Source organism: Chionomys nivalis, chromosome 4, assembly GCF_950005125.1.
Source record: "Chionomys nivalis chromosome 4, mChiNiv1.1, whole genome shotgun sequence".
Taxonomy (NCBI): Eukaryota; Metazoa; Chordata; class Mammalia; order Rodentia; family Cricetidae; genus Chionomys; species Chionomys nivalis.
Genome location: NC_080089.1, coordinates 13,208,177 through 13,226,560, shown reverse-complemented (window position 1 = coordinate 13,226,560; position 18,384 = coordinate 13,208,177). Strand labels below are relative to the sequence as shown.

The 18,384-nt window shown below is 36.9% G+C and overlaps 1 pseudogene; it reads left to right on the top strand.

The window, feature by feature from the left end:
* The first annotated feature begins 15,607 nt into the window (after window positions 1–15,607).
* On the top strand, window positions 15,608–15,900 carry LOC130873855 (selenoprotein K-like; annotated as a pseudogene).
* Window positions 15,901–18,384: the final 2,484 nt, after the last annotated feature.

Here is an 18,384-nt window from a genome sequence, read left to right as displayed (position 1 = left end):
TTAAAACTATTGATTTATTTTTTTACATTTGTTTATTGAGTATATGTTTATGTGTGAGTCTGCACACACACATGTGTGTGTGAGAAACTCTGCACTGGTTGGGGGGGGTCACAGAGTGACTTGCAGAAGTTGGTTCTGTTCTTCCAGTTTGTGGCTCGAGGGTACTGCGCTCAGGTTGTCAGGCTTGACACCAAATGTTACTGCTGATCCATCTCCCATGTATGTATGCCGACTGCAGTGTCTACTGTCACAGACCTACTGCATCAGCCAGGACAAGTTTATTACCCAGAATCACCAGCAATTGTTGCAATGCATGATTAACTGTGCAACGGTGGGAGGATTTCAGAGAGACAGAAGTTTGTAACCCTTTTCCTAAAGCCATTGATCGGTGTGGAAAAATTGTCTGTATTCTGATTGGCCAGGCAGGAAGTATAGGCAGGAAAACCAGACAGGAAGTAGAAATGATGTAATGAGAAAAGAAGAATTCTGGGAAGGAGGAAATTGATTCCTCCAACTCCTGCCCAGACCTCTCAAGCAGCAGTATGTGATCTGCTTCACTGAAAAAGATATTGAGACACATGGCTAACATAGATCAGAAAAATGGGTTAATCAAAATGTGAGAGTTAGCCAGTGAGAGGCTAGAGCTAATGGGCCGATCGGCTTATAATTTATGGAGACCTATGTGTGATTTTCTTTGGGGCTAAAGAGCTGTGGGGTACTGGGCAGGACAAAAACCCCAACAAACAAGCCAAGCCCGTTCATGTTACAGTTGATAAATGTGGATAAGTGGGAAATTTGTAGGTGTTTGACAGATGAGCTGTGGAAAGGGGACAGTCAAAGAGGCTGTGGTTCATGAGTAGCTGTGGCTCTTGGGCAGTCGACACCTCTATTAGTGCAGAGGAATCATCTCCTGGAAGTCTGGGGCTGTTATTAGTCAACTTGGTTAATGGTTGGGAAGAAAAATCTGGAAGAGATTAAAAGGCTAACAAAGGTTTTTCCCACTGGGAATGTCTGTGCCTTCTCTGGAGTTTCAGAGTCAAAGTCTTCAGAATATGTTTACTATTTGTACTAGACTGAGGATTATGTACTTTTCCTAGTGATGGCATTCTAATATCCAGGAAGAAGTACTAGAAAGTGGAATTTTTAGGAGGTGTTTGGCTTGTGAGAGTTAAGCCATCCTGAATGAATTTTGTGCTTTTTGTGTATAGGAGACCCATCAGTGCTGCTGCCCCCACAAGTACACAGTAGGGAGGTTGACTGACATCTGCCAGGAAGTGAATCTTTATAGATAGCACATCTGTTAAGACCTTCATGCTGAACTTCTCACACTTCAAAACTATGATAGAGAAACTGTAACTTAGCCCATTCTGTCTGGATCTCTGTTCTGTCGCTTTAAATGCTCCAAGACTTGGCCCATTTGTACTTGACACATCTGATGTAACTTCCTGTTTCCCAAATTTACCCTGGAATTATGTAGGGGAAGGGATGTGTAACATATGGTTCCCACCTGGGTGAAATTGCCAGGAGAGAGATCCAGAATACCCATCCATATCTATTACTTTTGTGTGGGCTCTATTTAAAGCTACACAATGTTTCACCAGTTGTTTACAGTCTTCAACCTAGTAGTATCAGAGTTCTTTGCCACTTCTGTGATGTAGGGTGACAATTTAGAGGTGCCGTTGCTTAGGCAGTTTTTCTTCTTAGTGTCTTAGGTGTAAGTGAGGCTAAAAGAGAATCAATTCAACACCCACTGTATAAGCCAGGCATGCAGCCCTTAAATCTATTTCTTTCCTGTTGTCTCAACTTGACTGAATAGCAGGAGGGTCTTACATTCTCTTTTTCTTTCCCAGATAAGAAAGGAGAGAGCATAATTTATTTTACAAGTTCTCATGATGACTACAAATAATTTGTGTGTAAATTCTAACTTAAAACTCCAGTGTACTTCATTCAGCTCAATTCATCAAAAGTTCTATTTATTTCAACCAACATTTTCTCATCCCTTTTCCGTTCAAGTCATTACTCTACTTACCACAGAGGAAGGATTGTTTGCTAGTGGTAAAGGGCATAGAAAATACAAAATCAAAGTTTTAAAGGTAGTCCTGGCAGAAGAGATACAGTAAGGATAACGGAGAATGGAGGAGATGCATTGATGTTGTGGTGGTAGTGGGAACTAGTTTGTTGCCTTTTCATTTCCTACTAACATGATAACAATGTACTGGTATACTTCTCATTGACTAAACTTCCAGAATTCAGAGAAGATGCCCTTGGTGAAGTTATTCAACATTCACTTCCATAATGAGTAGAGATGACCAGGGACCATGGATGGATCTATGGCCAAATATCCAATAATCTATAAGACACTTGGCTGAGACAGTCAATATTTGAGAGTCTAGTATAACATAAGACAGCAGTTCCTGAGCAGGGATTGTTGTCATGCTTGTTAGACATTTTGTGAAACTTTACAAACTTCTTAAACTGTAGCCATTCTTTGTAATAAGCAGCACTGGAAATCCTGGTGAATAACCAAGAATCTAGTCAAAGAAAGGTCACAGGATAATCCTCAATTCTTCTGCAATTGTATTAGATTGTCATGGAGCAACATGGTAGGGGGTTTTCCTTTATCTCTCGCAAACAAAACATTATGGATTTTTAGTCAGATGTGTGATTACTGCCCTTTCCTGCCTTTGGTGATGTCCCTTTCTCTTTACATTAAGGATTGTGATGAGAGATTGCTGAAGAAAGCTTTGTGCAGCTATGATTCATTTCTCCATATTAACTCACCTCCCTCCACTGATTAGCTGGGCTGAGTATTTACCTTGGTTCTTTTCCCCTTTTGCTTTGGACATGAAAAAGATTCATAAGAATTCTTATTTTAGAGGTTTCTCATGACATTCTTTTAATTTCTTCTTGCTCTTCTATTCCAGTTGTAGGCATAGTTTGCCTTATTTGAGAAATAAAGGTTCTCCCAACTATATGGCTATCTGTCACTGGTGGGACTGAATGAGGTGCAGGGACCCTTCTATCTTTTAGTAAATTTTTCTGGATGTGAGTATGTCTGACACTGGTGGAACTGAATGAGATAGAAAGACCCTTCTGTCTTTGAGTAGTTGGGATGTCCAATAGAAGCTTCTAGCAATAAACCAATGAAGTTTTTCTAACGAAAGTGGGGTTCTGCTTAAACCAATCATCTACATCAAGTTTTGCTTTTATAGCACGGGTGTGGATTTGATTCAGGAAAAAGAGGTTAATCCTGAAATTCTCCAATGAGAATTGGGAGAGTCAATGGCTGCATATAACCAACCAACTCAAATAAATCCAGAAAATACAATGCAAATTTCCAAAACAAGACACATACATTCTGATGGTATTTCTTTATATATGATCTGTGTGGTTTGAATATAATTGGCCCCCATAAACTCACAGGGAGTGGTGCTATTTAGTATGTGTGGCCTTGTTGGAAGAGGCATTCACTGTGGAGGTGGACTTTTTGGTCCCCTATATGCTCAGGCCAAGCCCAGTGTCTCATATCACTTCCTGTTGCCTGTGGGTCAAGATGTATGACTGTCAGCTCCTTCTCCAACACCATGTCTGCTTTCACACCACCGTGTTGCACCATGATGATAATGACTGAACCTCTGAAAACATAAGCCTTCCCAATTAACTGTTTTTTCTTTACAAGAACTGCTTTGGTCATGGTGTCTCTTCACAGCAATAGAAGCAACCTATTATTAGGTAGCAACCCTACCTAAGACAGGTCTTTGATGCTCCCAGCTGAGGTGACATGAAGAACTTTAGATCACCCCCACACTCTTTTGTCGTGTGTACCTATCACTCGCCTGGTGGCTCTCAAGGCAAATGTGAACAAATAGAAAGTTCACTTCATTCTGAAAGTTGCAAGTGTAACTCTGGGCTTGAACCTCCAGGTTTGCCATGAGCAGAGATCTTTCATCCTTTCTCTTTATTAAATTTTTATCTGTCTCAATAACATCCATAATTAATATAATTATTAAAGATTCTGCTTCTCTGAGGTGAATATTAAGTTCTTAGATATGATTACTTCATTCACCATTCAAGATCGTCTCCAGCCTTTCTGAGTCTTTGTTTGTCTATTTGTTGTCTGTGCATCCTAGTTCGTGGGAAGGTAGAGATGCTGATTAACTCTTGACAGAGGCTGCTTCCTTGTTCCCAGCTGCCCAGAACCAAAATAAACACTCGGAAACTATATTTTTTGTAATACTGTTTGACCTATAGCTTAAGCATATTTCTGACTAACTCATATTTTAAATTAACCTATTTCTATTAATCTTTATATTGCCACATGGCTGTGGCTTACTGGCAAGGTTCCAGTGCATCTGTCTCCTGCAGGCAGCTACATGGCTTCTCACTAACTCTGCTTACTCTCTCCTCCTCAATCTGCTTGAAACTCCCACTTTGCCCTATTCTGATAAGCCACTGACCAAAATAGATTTATTCATTAATGAATAAAAACAACACATAGGCATAGGACTTCCCACAACAAATAACTGCTTGTGAGATGGGGAGGCAGAACATGAGGATACCTTCGTAAACAGTCAGACTTGGTTTCCCAGATGTGCCCTCACCTGTCACTGGCTTTCTGCACATTTATTTCAGCATTTTTCACTGGGTCACCTCTACTACTGATGAAATAGAAGGACACTGTATCTTACTTGGATTTTGTTAGCATAATGCACCTAAGTTCTCTTCTCTGGATTTTTTGTTCTGTGCATGGGAAGTAGATTGGTTGTATACTACCACTCACAGAGCAGCTTCCAGAATTCAGCAGTGGGGAAGCAGGCTCCTGTGCCTGCATGAAAGTACATTCCGTGCATCAGGAGAAACATAACGGACACATACCTGATGCTCAAAGGCCTCCTTTATCCTCCTCATTGCTATTAAGGAGAAACCTTTGCTCTCTAATGTGTGTCAATCTCCTTGAACACAGTCAGTGGCAATGTTAGTGCTTTGTCTTAAAAGAAACACAAAGAATACAATTCCTGAGCTAAATAATGTGGATTAATGGTAGGGTTGTGAAGGGAGATAATTGGGCAAAAAAAAAAAAATTAAATCAGTAATTTTCATTTTTTGTTGCAGTTGACTTATAAACCAGTTCTATTATATTAGATTAATTTATATTGTTAATAAATACATCAATTGATGCTTTATATTCTTTCTTATACATATTATGTTGTTAGATTGTTTAGCAGTTTAAAGAAAATAGAAATAAATTTATTTTAGTTTATATTTTGTGTACCAATATTGTAATGGTTAGCTTCAACTTGCCATAATATAGGCTCTCCTGGAAAGAGTCTTAATGAAGAATTATTGGCATTAAGTTAGGCATGTCTGTGAGTGATGGTTTTAGTTAATTGTTAAGGAAGAACCAGACCACTCTGGGTGGCATCATTCTTTAGGCAGAGCAGGTCTAGAATACTGTAAGAGTGGAGGAATAAAGCTGGGCACAAGCAAGCAGGCATGCATGTATTTCTCTCTGTCATTAATTGTTGATGTGATGAAACCACTGTTTCAAGATTATGCTGGTGTGATTTCTCCACTACGATGGGCTATAACCTGGAAGTTTAACAGTCTTCTTTTCCTTGTAAGTTGTGTTTTGTCAGGATCTTTTACTGTAGTGACACATATGAATATAGAATAGACATAAAATGATTTTGGCTTTATTATGTGTTTCCTGTTTTTGTAAACTGAGATGAGAAAAGAGGATCACTTAAATTAATGTACAGAAAGTATGTTCTTTTCTTTATATCACTATGTTATAAGTAATTAGTTTATGGAAGCTAACTGAGTTAAAGTATTGTCATTGTGGATTATATTTATAGTAATAAACAGCTTATTTATATCCTAAGTGGGCCTCTTGGCACTTTGCTTCGTCTGAAATACATCCTACTTCTGAAGCACCTTCTTGCATCCCGCAAGGTCATTTTCATTTTATTCCCATTCTGCATTCCTCTTTGGAAAATGACCTGCTTATTTATTTATTGACTGAGTACCCTGCCTCTCTTTTGGTGACGGACCTGTTTTTATAATGCACGTTTATTCTCTAAGATATAAAAAGTTTAGTGTTAGAATCTGGCATGTTAATCTCAGTGTAATTTTTCTTTTTCTTTCTCCATTAACAATAATAATGCTAGTAAAAATGATTCGTAGAAAAAGACAGTTTTTGTGAGTTCTGATGTGAAATCTGTCCAATTGTGTGAAGTTTCTCAGCTTATAACTGATGTTATAAATCATGGGTCATGGTTAATCTTCTGAATGCTTCGATATAAATGATCCAACTTTTCAGCCTCCCACAGCTTTCAATTGCAGTCATAGCTCAGTCCTGCCTATAAACTCAGGGTCAAAAAACAGGTTAGAGATAAACAGAATGGATTTTTTTATTAAAAATAATATGGAATACTGAGTAAAGGTTATCTAATTCAGGAAGAAATGAGAATCAGAACAATGTGGGCAGTTTTGAAGCAGGCACCTATGAATTGCTGAAACAAGATGGATCCAATGATGTCAACTTGAAATCTTGCATTGGATTGTAGCCATCTGTTCTTTGTAATATTGTCTCCACTTCTTATGCACCATCAAATAGTGTGTACGTTGATTTTCAAATGCAATGTGTTTATTTAAGAAGTATCTAATTCCATTTAATAAGTGTTCTGTAAAATTCCTGCATTTCAATTCTGAGCACTATATCTGGAAGACATTAATAATGACTTTCCTTAAACCATGATGCTTTCATTTAATTTTTAATATGTTATACATTTTAAAACTTTTTAGTTTGAAGCACACTGTAGTACAAATAAGTTAAGAGTTATTGCCTTTATTTTCTTTACACTATTAATTAGTTCTGTGAGTAGGGACAGATCACTTACTCTGTGAACTGAGCTTCATTTGAGTAAAAAGATAGTCAAAGCAGCATGTGTATTCTTTGTCATCCAAGTCATTCAGAAAAGCAGAAAATATCAGTGCCTCTCCATATCTACATTCTGTGCACTCATGTTTTTTTCCTATATGTCTTCCTTCTATAGCTATCTTGGAAAAATAATGTCAATAGCAAAGAAAAGCACCATTAAAACACCTGGATACTAAGATATTTTCAGAGATTTTGTTGATCAGAGAGACAAAATAGTTCAACAGTTTAAAGATAACTCTTATAACCAGGAGGTAACTTTTAAGGTGAACATGTCAAATTAACTAACTTCGAAGAAATCATATATTTAGAATGAAAACCTTAGAAGATAAAAACAAAATAAAACAAAGAAACACAAACACAATGAATAAAGAATGATGGAAACTACTCAGTGGAAAATTCTAACAAATAATGGAAACAAGAGACATATCACACCATATAAAATAGGGTTTTAGAACTACCTTCAGTATTTTTCTATGGTTGTGGTAATATACCATGACCAAAGAAATATATAAAATCAATTGTATTGGTTACAGTTTAGGAGGGTTAGAGTTCATGACCATTGTAATGGGGAATGTGGTTGCAGACAGGCAAACAAGATGCCATAGCAGTACCTGAAAGAGTATATCTTGATTCACAAACAGGAAGGAGAGGGGGTGGGGGCAAACGTAGAATAAAAAGGAGAGACAAAAAAGAGAGCTAATTGGGAATGGCAAGAGTCTTTTAAAACATCAAAGTCCACCCACAGTGACATAGTGACAAACCTCCTCTGACAAGACCACACCTCCAAGTGCTTCTCAAATAGTTCCACCAATTGAAGAATAACATTAAAATGTATAAACCTATGAGGACCATTCTCTATCAAACTACAACAAGGACTAAAGTATTAAACAGAACAAAAATGAGTATTATACAGTAATAAAATTTTGAGGCACCCAAGAAGTAAAGTTTACAAGTATTTAGACTGTGAAAATATTATCCTAGGGTATATAATCAAATATCAACCATTAAATAAGGAGAATCAAAGCATGAGTATATTATTACATTTTATCTCCTTCAGAGTTGATACAATGCATTAGGTAGGAAATAAGAGGTTATGCTTTTGAAGACCACAGTTTCAAGGCTGAATAGATAGGAAATCTACTGAAACATTTATTCCTTTTTATATTTTTAGTTATACTGTTACTTATAATAATTCTTTCTGTTTTGTAAACCATTCTCTAAAAACAAAAGCTTTCTCCCAAAACTAAAAAGGAAAAGTGCTAGCAAGATAGTTCCATTATTGAAATTTCCTTACTTACTAAATCTCAAACTATTAAAGGGAATATGGGTGCATGGATTTGAAGTAGAGGGGGAGCAATGTTGACAGAAGACATGAGCTCAGTTTGGGAGCAGAAAAAAAAAGGAGAATACATGTAAGACTTTAAATAAGAAGGTTGTTATGTAGAATTGTAATCTTTTAAAAATTATTTATCATTTGTTTTATTATTGTGGATCATGTGTATGTGTGTTTTTTGATGTAGCAGGTATACCTGAGTATGGGAGTGGACCTGGATCTGGTCTTGTAGGCAGTTGTCATCTGCTTGTCATAGATTCTGGGATCCAAATTTGAACCCTGTAGAAGAGTAGTAAGAACTCAATGGCTGAACCATCTATCAAATCTGTAACCTCCTTAATTAATATGACTATTAGTTATTTCTGATTTTTGTTTTGGTAGCATCAAGGACTGTAACTAGGGCCTTCTGCAAAGTAAGTTCTGCACCACCAGTGCATCCACAGTCTTTTTTCTTTTGAACTAATATTTTGGCATGCTCTGTATCACTGATGTATCCACAACATTTTTCCTCTTCATTTTTACACTCCCAACTCCTGTCTGCCCTGGATTAACTTCTTCTCCTGCCTGTCCATAAGTTCATACCTTCCCATGACTCACACAGCCTGTGTGTACCCACTGCATGGCTGCCCTGACCAGTATTGTTTTTAACAAAAATCCATTTATTCAGATATGTTTTGAGTTCTGCTTAGAAAATCCACAGGTTAGTGACATTGGAGCAAGAAAGACCAGATCTCCCACATCTCTGGACTACTTTAGTAATCTAACTGCCACATCTGTTGGCCCACATCATTATTACACCTTAAAAATTCTCATCTGAACCAGGATTTTAGTGAAGGTAAGTCATCTGATAATTTCAGATAATATCACTATACAGGAACTTAAAAACTTTTGTTTCTATCGTGGAGGGAATTTTAGATAAAGTGTAAGACATACCTGGGACATATACATTCTTAGCCATAGTTGCTGTTGGTTTGATACTTTATATTATATTCATAAAGAAATGGTTTGATAACAGAGTTTGATATGAATAATGTTTACGTTTTCCACAGTGAATAATAAATTGTCTCACAGTAATCTCTAAAGTCTCCAGAAAGAAGATGGGGCCCCACAACAGCAACTTCACCCAGTTCATATGATTCCATTCAGCTGACAGCACCACTTAAAGACCAGTTTTTGACTACAAACTGCTCAGAATAATTTTGAGGTGACTAGCTGAGATCATCCAGCCAAACAGACTACTCAAAACAGGACTTAAGGCAACCCCTGTACTTTCCCACTCTGCATAGACTGGACAAAAATGATGCAGCTCACCCTCCCAAGGCTTGACAATTAAACCGAAATTTTTGTCAGGATCCCCTAAAGATTCCATTGTCCCCAGTCTGCAGGAAGTAAATTTAAGAATACAACCCCCACATTTCCAAGAGGTGAGATCGGTGGTTTTAGATCATTCAATGGAATATGGATATTTGTAATTGTTTAAGGAATTTGGTTACAAGTTATTATTGGTAATGGTCAGCAATAAAACATTACAAAGGAAATTGGATTCAAAGTTTTGTTTTGAGAAGAAAGAAACAGGGATATAGATATGATAGGATAAAAAGTAGACTATCGAATCTACACTGAAAAGGAGAAAGGAAGGATATAAATATAATAAGATGAAAAGTTTGATTACTGAATGTACTATTAGAAAGCAACTGCTAGTTTTAAATGTTTTACATTTGTTTGGACTTTTGTTTATTGTATGTAAATTTTGTATATTGTTATAAATTTGAAATTAATTTTATTGAAACATACAGTAACATGTTACTGACCTTGTTCAAGGTATTGTACCTATACAGCACATGTAACAATGTAATGCAAATTTCTGTCCCTTGAAAATTATTATTACCAACTGTTTAAGATAATAAAGAATTGCAGGTTAGTAATTAGTCACCTTTTATAATCAAACTTGTAGTCACATTAGGTATATTTTCAAGGTCCAACAAAGGTTATTTTAGATAGACAGATCAACTTCAAACAATTTAGAGATCTACAGAATATGACATTTAAGATGTTTTAATAACATAGTCTCTTTTTTATGACAATGAGACATGTCTGCTCCTGGCAACATCATTCTACTTCAGGGAAGATAATGGGTATAGAAAAAATTCCACATGGAGTTTACTTACCTTGTGACAAAAGTAAGCCACTGGGCAAGAAAATGCCCCTGCCTCAACTGCTAACAGTATGCTGTCCTAATTGGGTACAAACAGGACACAAAAGAAAGTGACGGCCAAACATGGTCAAGACAAAAAGGGGCAGCCCTCCAGAATATCCTGATTCACAGAAAAGTCTGTTGGATATGCCAGACCTGTTGGTTGAAGAGAGATACCCCAGTGTTGTGGGGGAACTTTGGGTGACTGTCCAGGCAGTCAGCTGTTTCTGTAATTTCTCACATTTTTTAGAAGTCATTTGCTTACACTTCTTTCTTACTCAGTTAATAATATTTCTTTTTGGGCCTTGGAGGAAGTTGAAGACTAGACAGCTAGTTTTCCTTGTTGACTTGATATAGAAAACAAGTTGTGATCAAAGTAAATTAGGTATACAATTTGGACTCACCAGGATAGAATAAATACGGAGTATTTTCTCTGAATTTGTTAAATTAAAATGGACTAAATAGTGTTGATATATTTATTGCCTGTATATATTTGTATAGTCATTGTACTTATTACATATAGTTTTTATTATATTAGTTTCAGTCTTCTTTTTATTTTAGACAAAAAGGTGTTATATAGTGGTTTTTATTTGTATTTTAATAAATAAATATTGCCAGAAGATGAGAGACTAAAACAGCCTCCTAGTCAGCCTTACAGACTAGGCAGTGGTGACACACACATTTAATTCCAGTAGCTACACTAGTTTTCCATAGAAACCAGGAGGTAGTGGTGCATGCCTTTAATTTTAGCACTAGAGCAGAATATTAGATTGACGGAGACAACTTTCAGGCTCAGTCTCATTCTGAGGGTTCCTAGAGGCAGGATCACCATTTTGGACTCAGATAGATGTAAGAAACAGTGTCTGGCTGTTCTACTTTTCTGACCTTCAGGTTGAATCCCATTGGTTGAAGCCCATTATCTGTCTCTGGATTTTTTATTAGATGTACTACAGGGAAAGAAGGTTGTTACATAATTTTTATCACCTTCCTGTATACCTGAGTTGTTATGTTTGAAAATGCTCATCTCAAGATCCATTTCCCAGACTAGTGCAATTCAGTGGCCTTCTTTCTGTAACATTTGTGAGTATAACACACATAGTCTAGCCCCTGGATCATGTACAGGTCTTCTGAATTGATTCTCTTAAGGCTTAATAAATGTTTGTTTTCTTTGTATTAATACTGACCCAATGGCATACATGGGCCATATAGCAGGAAATGTTGAACTGGGGACCTCAAGTTGATGGCCACTACTTTTAAAGAACATGTTGGTAAAATCTGGATGTACATCTGGGTGGTAAATGGGAAGGAGATTCTATTTCCAACTCACTGCTGAACTATTACTATAATGTCTCATATAGGTCTTGCAGGTGCCTTAACTAAGTCAATATTAACTGTAAAAGAAGGGTGTAGGTTGAAAGAAAGGTCGGATAGAATGTCAAATCAGTACTTATGTTCTTTTTCAGTACAGGGAAGTTTTTGATCATTTATAGTGCTAATGAGAAGCCATTTAGAACCAGGATTTTGATTATGGTAAATAATCAAAAGAAGCAACTATAGGGTCTATGGAGATTCCCACATTAGGGAAGTACTCTTTACTATTTTTAAAAAAGTCTTTCATGCTGAGGATGAACTAAGTCTCCAGGGTTTAGTACATTGCTATGCATTATACTCTATACTATTTTTTACATTTGTAATGACCTTCAGAGGCCGGTATATAATGTATTTGCCCATACTAACTCCCATTATCCGCTCTTGTTTTTCTTCTGTGATGTGGGATTCCCCTTTGTATGTTGTGAATACATTTTATTAACAATAGCTCAGTTGGTAGAGCATGAAACTATTAATCTCAGAGTCATGGTTTCAAGCCCCATGGTGGGTATCATTATGAAGCTGGAGACTGTACTTTTGTTTTCTGGCCACCTAGACGTGAATAATCACACAGAAACTATATTAATTACAACACTGCTTGGCTGATGGCTCAGATGTATTTCTAACCAACTCTTACATCTTAAATTAACCCATTCCTATTGTTTTATATTTTGCCATGAGGCTTGTGGCTTGTTTTCTCTTGCTTTTTAGTTGGCTACATGTCTTCTGCCTGACTTTGCTTTCTTTCCTGCTCTATCACTGTTTGGATTTCTTGCTTTGCTATATTCTGCCCTGTCATAGGCCAAAGAAACTATGAATTATTAATCATTAATAATTAATTATTAATAAAGAAGCTCTTTAATAGTCAATGGTAATAGTACATATTCACAAAATACAGAGGGAAATCCTACATCACTTCTACCCTGGATGATCCCCTTCTTTCCAAATACCCAATCCACTTTCATATTTTTCTCTGTTTTTGTGACCTAGTATTCTTCTTTGTATTTTCCAATTTCTGTAAATATGTAATTTCTGGAAAAAAATATCTTAGGTCTTTATTTTACTGTGGTGATTGGATTTCTTGCTTCATAATTAAACAAGATAAATGAAATTGCTTTAGCTCCTCCCTTGTTTAGTTATAGATGTGTACATGCCTTGAAGTCCAAGAGCTAGTTTAGTGAATGAGATAAGCAAAGAATTTTGTGAATCATTTGGGGAAGAGAGAGATTAGGATATTGTGTTGTTTTGATATTCTATGATGGATGATGCTTTGAAGATCCTTAAACATGAACTTGATAAAGATCAATGTCAACTGTTAACTTCTTCCAGAGACACTAGCTCACTGCAATTCTATACACTCTACAGCTGAAGATGGGAACTTACCTTTATTGTAGGAAAGAGAACATTCTGAAGCACTTATATGGGTAATAGTTTTTCTATTCCCTTAAGAGAGGATTGCCTCTGCCAAAAAGAAAAATAATCCTGTGGATTTTTGTGCCTCATAGGCTCAGGTTGTGAGTTTGCATGTGACAGAAATAAATGGCACCCTACCAGAATCAGGTACTTAGTTAGCTTTCTATTGCTGTAATACAATCCCATGACCAAAAGCAACTTGGAGTTGGGGGAGGATTTATTAAGCTTACCACATCAAAGTCTACTACTAAGGGAATTCTAGGCAGGAACTCAAGAGGCGAATAGTCTGGAGGAAGGATCTGATGCAGAGGCCAAGGAGAAGTGCTGCTTATGGGCTTGTTTCTCCTGGTCTACTTAGTTTGCTTTCTCATTGTACCCAGAACCACCAGCCCAGAGGTGAAACTATTCACACTAAGCTAGGCATTGCTAACATTGTTCATCTATCAAGAAAGTGGACAAGGTTGCCCACAGTCCAATCTAGTGTGGACATTTTTTTCAGTTGAAGTTCCCTCTTCCAAAATAATGCTAGTGTGTGTCAAGTTGACGTAAAACTGGCTATCACTTAAGAGAAAATAATGTTGACAGCAATGCTGAAGCTGCATCTATGTGAACATTTGTTCCCATTTACTCTGGTCTGCTTCGGATATATTCCTTTGTTGGGATGTACCCATTTACATGAGATGACAGAAATGAATGTATTCTATTTTTTAAAATGCTTAACTCAGAAAATATCAATTATAATTTTGTCTTAAGAGGAGTTTCATTTATGAGCTTGCCATTGTGAATGACCTTTTTGTATAGATGCAGGAATCCAATGTTTGAGTCACTTAGAACTTCCCAACTTAACCAACTGAAGCATTGGTTGCTGATCTTGCTCCTAGGGGGACTGGAAATAAAACTCAGGATCTTTGTTTCATTAAAGGCATATTAACTAAAATTGTATTTATCTCATTAATGATTCCTAAATATCTTTATTCATCTTCTTAAAGAAAAATGAAACAATTATATATCAGACATTTCTTTAATGTAAGGTGTGACTAGGCAAATATATGATTTATAATCTAAGAGAATGCTGATTAAAGTAAGTTTTCATGAAGGTCATTAGCCTATTGGCAGTTAACATATTTAACAGTTAATTGACAGTTAACATATTTTGGCAGTACTGAAAACAGGCAGGATAGTGAAGTATCAAAACTGAAATTCAATCTTATTTCTTTTTTCTGTGTTTCTTCACTACTTTTCACTAGTCTCCTTCAATGTTTTCCTTCTCTCTACCCCTTATACATGCATTCAGGTATAGATCTGCATTAATATATGCACAAACACACACACACACAAAGTCAGGATTGCTGTAATAATTACTAAAGAATCTCATAGATAGGGGTCTAAGACTTTATTTTTGGCCTTTACATGTTATTCTCTTTTTTTTCTGTATGTCCTTGAGGTTGGCTGCATGTTCTTCTGTATGTTGAGGTCACAGACAGTGAAGAGGAATGATGTTAATCAGTATGAGACACAAGTCACAGATTGATTGGAGGTGGGTGAGACATTATGGGCTCCTCAAAAAAATACCATCTACAGCCAAGGGCAAAATGTCACTTTTGCAAATTACAATCAATGTCATTGTCCTTGTAATTGTTCAGAATGAGGGAGACTTGCCTATTAAGATGAGGCCTTGGAACAGACATACATAAGGTGATAGTGAACAAAAGCTACTTAGTATATTCTTCAAACTACACTGATTTTTGGCTTTGGGAGTTGAAGAGACCTTGGCCTTCCATTTTCCAGGACAAAGTAGCCTAGGCAGATTCAAAATCAGATAGTACCGCACCTCAGCTATTTCCACACGGCCATCTATTCTTTTTCAGAGTGTCTGAGCTCATTGCAAGATGTGTGGAAAACCACAGTGCAGGAATCACAGCATCTGTACCCCACCAGCCAGTCCTGCATCACCAAGCTACATTCACCAATGAGAAGGCCTGGATTTTCTTACAATGTATTTTCTATACCCAAATTTCTCATGTGTTCATGATGCTACATATTACTAACTTTGAATCACTTTCCTCTATGCAATGCAATGGAAATACACAATATTTTAATAGCACCATAGTTTTAAAATATTTTCATATTCATTATTTCACAAAATCCTAGCAATAAATCATATTTGGTTTGGATTATCTTTTTTTTAATTATATTGCGGTTTATTTACAAATGAGAGCAAGAAAACATTGAGCAGTATTTCAGAAATTGAAAAAAAGGCAACATTAACAGGAGTAAATACGTTAGTGCCAGGGGTGGCGGCATATGCCTTTACCTAGCACTTGGGAGGCAGAGGCAGGTAGATCTCTGAGTTCCCGGAGGGAAGATGGTTTACATCTCGAATGGACAAGTGTTGAACAGCCGGAATCAGTCCCCATGGAGGTTGTCTTTTATAACAGATTTCTTCTGGGGATTAGCAGAATTGTGGTTTTTTTTTTTTTCAAAACTCTGCTTCAGCAAGATGTGAAGAAGAGAAGAGGCTACGGAAGCTCGTCCAGCTCCAGAAACGATGATGGAAGGGGGCCACCAGGAAATCCTCCACGAAGAATGGGTTGAATCAGTCATCTTCAAGGCCCCAGCCCTCCTCCAATGGGTGGTGGATGAGGAAGGTAAACGTCTGCTCTGAGAAGCAGACAACTGGATTATCTTTTAAAAAATTTACTTTTATTTAGCATGTGTGTGTGTATGTATATGTGTGCAGGTTCCTATAGAGGCCACAAAAAGTGTTAAATATCTTGGGGATGGAATAGAAGATGCTTATTGCCACCCAGCATTTGTTCTGTGAACCAAACTTGTGCCCTCTAGAAGAGCAGCAAGTGCTTTTAACTACTGTGGCTTTTCTCCAGCCTCTTGCTTCTTGTTCCTTATGGAAGTGGAGAAGGTAGATCTGAAAGAATTAAGTCATTGTTTGACACAGAGAGAGTTGTTGTATAACACACACACAGACACACACACACACACACACACACACACACACACACACACACAGCCCTAGGGTCTGTCACAAGCATAGAAACAAACAAACCAACAGCTTCCAATGATGAGCTTTCTGAAGCATCTGGGATTATTTACAACTAATTGACAGAAAGTAGTATTATTTTATTTTTTATTGCAGAATGTCTGATTATTGTCATAGATCTCAGATCCATTAAACTCCTAGAGTAGCTATTTTTATGGTAGGTAAAATTTAGATTTTTATCACTGATAACCATAGAAAACAGAGTAAGGCCCTGCATGTGCTGCCATCCTTACCAAGTTTTTCTGATTCAATCCTCCGTACTTCTAAAGGTGAATACAGAGACAAGTATATCTACCTACTTCCAAAACTGATTGAGTAGTAACCTGACTCTCAGTAGCAAGCGTGAGTGATGCTTTTACTCTCCTACTGATCCCTGACTGAAGTGCTTTCTGGCTGTAAAATTTCCTCTCCTTTACAAAAATAATACCTTTTCCATTCTCACAAATTTATCAAAGTTGTTTTGAGTTTCCTGAAATACTTTCTTGTTTTTATCTGCCATCTACACTAATGTCACTAATTTAATAGGCATTTTAGCCATTGATACATATTATGATTGTCCCTTATTATGTTTTGAATCATTTTCTGCTTGATCAAGATCACATTCAAACAGTTTGCAAATTAAAGAGGAAACATGACCTTGGAAAGGGAATGGCTTGGAGTCGGGATATCTGATTTCTCTCAGTGGTTCTAAAAGAAGTTCAGAATCATGTGGTTGGCAGATAAAATTTTTTACTCAGTGAGAAATTTTACCAAAGCTGATGGGTGAGTGTAATTTATGTTTACAAAATTGCTTTTCTTCCTAACATTGTTTGAATATTCTCCATATTGAGGAAGAATCACATGACATTTGCTGATAACGAATGTTCATATGAAGCTGCCTTTGCAGTGCCCTTCATCTTGACACCTAGATAGGACTTTCAGGGCCACCCACCTTCTTTTGCATAAGTTGGAGGGAAGGAGATATTTCCCTTTTCTTTTAAGGAAGCAAGTAATCTAAACAGTAATTTATATTTCTAGGATTAAATGAACTGATCTCATTCTGGCCAAAGCATTTAAATTTGTCAAAGAATAAGTTTTTGACTTACATACGTTCTTGACTTCCTTTTCCATCTTGAAGAGTAATGGGATCATTACCCATATGGATTAGTTATGAATAAGATGCCAACTCCCTCAGATCCATGCAGAGGAAGTTCAGCTGATGTGGAAAAAGTATTTCAAGGTGACAGAATTCAGTATTCTAAATGTGTCCCAAGGGAGTTCAGAGGCACTAATATTACCCATTGTACAAGCCTCTCTGCTAGGTACCTGCATAATCAAGGCACTGGAGTTGACATGTTTGTTGTAGACAATCACATTGGCAACTTTCTGAAGCTATAAATAGTGGCAAGGGCACCTATAATATTTTCTAGATACAGAGACATGGCTCTTAATCTTGATGTAATCTACAGAGGAAAAAGCCCAGGGGCATTCCCATGGAGTGTTCATTATTGGTGCATGACATCTAAGGCTCCCCAGATTCTCAAGCTTCTAGGCTGTATGAAATGTTTGGGGCATGTTGATTTCAACCTCACTGCTTCAGATGAATCATGCTGGTAAGGTTTTCTTCTGAGATAAGTATGCATGCCCTCAACAAACAATTACTATTAATTGATAGCACTCACAAGGCATAGCAGACAGTGGACATGGCACACACTCATCCCAGTGGCTTACACACTTCTAACTAATTTTTATGACATCTTTAGCAGAGAGAATCTTCTTTATGGCTATCACTTTATGAATAGGAAACCTGTAACTCAAAACACTTATGGGTCAGCGTTGGCTAATATGCTATAAAAGGCAGCAGGTTTGAATGGCTTTAAAGCATATTGTCTGAGCTGTAGTCTTTAAAAATAAAATCCCTGCTTTTATAGCTCCATGATAGTGAGTAAAAAGCAATAATGTACTTTTTGTGCCTTAGCGTTCCTTTTGGTAAATTGGGGATACTAATTATAGCTATGTAAATGTGTTTACACTATCAGAATAGCATGTGCCTCATAATAAAAGATCAATTTCTTATCAAAGACAGTATGTTCTATCAT